The 5,101-nt window shown below is 34.1% G+C and overlaps 2 pseudogenes; both read right to left on the bottom strand.

The window, feature by feature from the left end:
- Window positions 1-388: 388 nt before the first annotated feature.
- Window positions 389-507, bottom strand: LOC112483528 (annotated as a pseudogene).
- Window positions 508-4,395: 3,888 nt separating this feature from the next.
- LOC102885766 overlaps window positions 4,396-5,101 on the bottom strand; it is a 13,576-nt pseudogene continuing 12,870 nt past the window's right edge.

Here is a 5,101-nt window from a genome sequence, read left to right as displayed (position 1 = left end):
ATAGTTGACATAGATAGTGATTCCTCTGATAGATCTGGGCAAAGTGAATTGGAAACCTGGAAAGACTTCACCATTCTAGATGCCATTAAAAGCATTTGTGATTCAATAGAAAAAAAAGTCAAAATATCCACAGTAACGAGAGTTGGGAAGAAGTTGATTCCAACCTTTGTGAATAACTTTGAGGGATTCAAGACTTCAGTAGAGGAAGTAACTGCAGATGTGGTAAAAGTAGCCAGAGAACTTGAATTAGAAAGGAAGCCTGTAGATGTGACCGAATTGCTGCAACCTCATGATAAAATTGTTTTTTTTTTTGGTGAGGCAACTCTTGGTTGACTTCCCAGATTACAAGGACCTTGTCAGTTTACAATCTCTTATTTCTTATTTTTTACATCTACAGCACCTGGTCTTCCTAGGTGGTCTCCCATCCAAGTACTAACCAGTCCCAACCCTGCTTAGCTTCTGAGATCAGTCAAGATTGGGCTTGTTCAGGGTGGTATGGCTGCAGACTCATGATAAAACTCAAATGATGAGTTTCTTATGGACGAGCAAAGAAAGTAGTTTCTTGCGATAAAAACTATGCCTGGTGAAAATGCTGTGAAGATTGTTGAAATGACCTCAAAGGATTTAGAATATTAAATAAACAGTTGATAAAACAACGTCAGGGGTTGAGAAGATTCACTATACTTTTGAAAGAAGTTCTGTGGATAAAATGCTATCAAACGGCATCTCATGCTACAGAGAAATTGATTGTGAAAGTGTCAATTGATGCAGCAAATTTTATTGTTTTCTTACTTTAAGAAATTGCCACAGCCACAGCAACTCTCAGCAACCACTACCCTGGTCAGTCAGTAGTGATTAACATCAAGGCAAACTCCTCCGCCAGCAAAGATTATGACTCGCTGAAGACACAGAAGATGGTTAGAATTATTTTAGGCAAAATATTAATTTTTAATTGAGGTATGTATATATTTTTTATACAACGCTATTGCTCACTTAAAAGACTACATTGTAGTGTTCACATAAATTTAATGCACTGGGAAACCAAGACATTTTTGTGACTCATTTTATGGAAATAGCCACTTTATTGCAGTTTTCTGGAACAGAACTCATAATATTGCTGAGGTATGCTTGCATTACAGTATTAATATCTTTATTCTACTTAGTAAAATATGAGGCTGAAAAGTTAAGTAACTTGGCATTGCTTTTCTACTGACTGTTGAATTCCAAACTCATAGATATCCAACATCAAAATCTCTTCTATTCCAACAATATTCTTTTTTAAAAATTACAGACATTTTGTGATATAATTTTATGTTACGATGTCATTCTTATTATAAGAATCAAAAGTAAGTAATGCTCATTCAGTTATAAATATATATTTTTGTTTTTTAAATTCAATATAGTTTTTATTATATTTGGAGAGGAAATAGAATTTCTAATGATCGAACTAAAAATAACTCTTAACAGTATTAATTCAATGGAGGGTTGGGGAAATGCTAATGTTTAATAAGGCTTTTATCATTAAAATGTAACCAAACTTTCAATCATATCAACTTTTCCTGTATCTATCAATTATTTGTGAAATTAAAATTAATAAATGTGTTTATAATCTTATAAAAATGTGGATATATGTGTGTTTATAGGTGTGCATGTATGTGATTAAGTCAGGAAAATACATGAAATTTTGTAGCAAATTCTAGGTTTATATTTTATGGATAGCGACAAGTGTTTCTCTCAGTTATTCCATGGTATTGCTGCCTCTGCATTCATTTTGTTTCACCACTTGGCCTGTGGGGGTCTTTTAAATGAATAAAAAGACTTTTTTTGCTGTCTGAATATGTAATATTTTTAATTTACTCTTCTTAGAACTGTTCCATAAAGGTAAAGTTAAAAATTTAAATATCATTTATGTCAGAATAATATTAATATTCATGGACTTTTTTCATACAACTCTTGTAGGGGATTAATTTATTGAAAATTATGTGGGTTTACATTGTAAAATACATAAATTTATTGAAAACATCATGTTTTTTAAAAAGATAAACTTACTATAAAATTAATAATTGTAGTTAGCGTTCTGTCACAGATAAAATAATATTTTTATTTAAGCTCCTGTCAGACTCACTCAAACCATCTTAGAGGTAGATTTAATTCCTGCTAATAGCAAACAGTGAAATCCATTAACCATGATTCACAAAAGGTAGCAAATATTTTTGGAAGACATATTTTGCTGTTCTCAAATTATTTTATTTTTATCCTCTGAGTCTCTGACACATTTGAATTTTCTAAAGAATTTTCAGTTTTGTAACTTCAGATTTAGTAAAGGAGAAAGGGAAAAAAATCCCACATGTTCAGGGTTGACGATTCAGAAAGCAAGGCAGCATGTGAGGTAATGATGCTGTTTCATAATATGTGGCATGATATTTAGGAATGCAACTCTTATAGGGCAAAAAAGAAGTTCCCAGGTCTACTTTGCTGTGAATTCTAAGAAAGTAGCAAGAAAATCTAAAATGAGATAAGGGATCGTTAAGTATTCAGCCTTACTTAAGCATGTTTAAACCCTGAGTTATAAAAATTATAAAATGACCAAGACATGGATATTTGGTTGGCAAAAGTGATTCACATAGAACAAATAACTGTTTAAGTCACATTGTGTGAACTATTCAATTCTCAGAAAAATAAAAAGTCAAATATCCTCCTGTGACTCATCTAACATAACCAACATTTTCTAGTCTGACTCTAAAACCTCTTTTGTTTTACTAGGTGACACATTGTATGTTGCATAGATGACACAATATTTATTTTGTCCAAATATAGCTATTCTATAATTGTCAACCAAGCAAGAGAATTTTCTGAGTAGGTAAGGCAGGAGTCAAGGATGTTAAGATGTAATATTACCAATAGTTCTAAACTCAAGAGATGACTTTTTGGACACTACACTAAATTTCATTTTTATCCAAATTATCTTTCTCTAGTATTTTCTTTTTGATAAACACTCTTTTTTTCTTCTTAAAGTTCCATATACCAAGAAAGAAAAAAATACTGGTAATTATATAAACTTCATATATCAAGAAAGTAAAAGATACATTCCTCTCATTTTTTTTTAACAAGACCTGCTTCTTTTGAACAAAGTGTTTAGGCAACGATAAGACTGATTTTAAGAATGCAGAAGTAACTTTGTTATTACTACCTCTTTTCCATATCCTTTCTAATACTTTAAATTCCAAAGAAAGATATTTTCAGTACTTTCATAGGATATTTCTCAGTATTCCACAGAGAAAGTTAAATAATGTGGTTAAAATAATGTGAGAAATGTTTAGTTATACCAAATAGCAAGGCTCTTTGCCATAGGCATTCTGATAGGCTTTACAATGCTAGTCTCATTGTGAGTCTTTGATGGAAAATGTAGCATCAATGTTTTCCGTGGCACTTTAACCTGAAATTTGTTCTTTCCACCTAGCACATCACAATTTGGGGGAAACAATAACATGGTTTTATTAAAATTATACATCAAATAATATTTGACTTCAGTATGTATGAAATGTCTGTCCTACCTCAGAACATAGAGATCTACTGAGTGTGATGAACAAATACAGAGAAATTTAAAAAAACAAAGAAACTGGGTTTGGCACTGGCTGACCAATGTCATCTAAATGTTATCTAAATTACTTTTTAAAGCTCTTTCAAAAAAACCTTAAGTGTGGGATTTTGCACTATCATTATAGGGTCAAGGTGAAGGTTGTGCCCTGCTCAGAACCAGTGGGACCCAAGGTTTAAAGGTGATGCAGGGCAGCTTGTCAGTTGTATTAAGCCAGGAACCAAGGCCAAGGCCCCCAAGACCAGGTCTGAAGCAAAAGTGTCTGTTGTGCAAAACCTGACAAGGGAATCTCTTCCCAACAAATTTTAATAGGGTGTGAGCTGGAGTCCTCCACCATTGTACTCACTAGGGCAGACACACAAGCATATGTAAGAGGTGATCTTAAGAGGTGTGACTGCGTGAGCTTGCGTATATGTGGTTATGGATGGTACACGTGAGACACTGTATAGCATTTCCAGTCCAGGCATAGTTGCCCCTCCAACCATTGCCAGTCTCAGTAAGACTGACCAGAAACAGTTGAGCTCAACATGTTTTTAAATGGAGGAGGAGAGTTGGGATGAGTTGGCCAAGGGGTCCCATGAGTGTGTTGTGACCATGTGCTAAAGAACCAAATATGTATTACCTGCCTTTGGATAACACATAACCACACATCTATTTAATTGCTGTATGGCCTTCAATTATTAAAATTAACATTATTTTGAGAATATAATGAAAAAATGTTCCTCAAAAAAGTAAGGTGGATGTTGATCATCAATAGCACAAAAGATAGAGATGTTGGAAATAATTTCACGGTTCGCTCAATAAGAATATGAGGACAAAGTTGATCTACATTCATGTATCCACAGATAGGTAAAGGGTCTCAGGAATGTTTCCAGCTCCTTCCTTGATCTGTATGCAATTTGTCTTCCCATGTTTGCCCATGGAATTACTCGAGTGGCACCATCATTTTCCATGTGGTACATTAACTGTTGCAAGCCAAACTCTGTTTCTGGATTTCCTTTTAAAGATTCTTTTAGGTCTACTATTCCCTCACCATAGCTCTCAGTATGGAACGAGCAGGACAAGAGTCCCATTGAATGTGGTTATCTTCTGAAAAAATGTAAATGTCCCCAAGATTTCAGACAACACAAAAGCTCTTGTAGGCAGTCCTGGCTGCCCAGATTATGCTATTTCCATTTATATGGGTCAAGGAGACTCTGATAGTCTCCTTTTATCCTGTACTAATGAGAGCTGAATACTGGTAAACAAATTCCACCTCAGAGCTAGTGTTTTCTATCACCTGGCTCTTCCTTTCATTGTTGTTTCTTTTAGAAAAAGGGGCTGAAATGAATGGGTATTGTTACCCATATAAGAAAGACCCTAATAGCAATGTCATTTTCTACTGAGGGTGTTTAGATCTTGTAATACAAAGAGTTGTTTGATGACTTTCATCCTATGACATACCTGATTGTATGTCATAGGCATCAATTAAAATGGTGACTCACTGAAGTCTAGTGTGTGTGT

The sequence above is a fragment of the Pteropus alecto genome, unplaced genomic scaffold (assembly GCF_000325575.1).
Source record: "Pteropus alecto unplaced genomic scaffold, ASM32557v1 scaffold46, whole genome shotgun sequence".
Taxonomy (NCBI): Eukaryota; Metazoa; Chordata; class Mammalia; order Chiroptera; family Pteropodidae; genus Pteropus; species Pteropus alecto.
The sequence above is the reverse complement of the archived record's forward strand: the minus strand, read 5'-3'. Positions and strand labels throughout refer to the sequence as shown.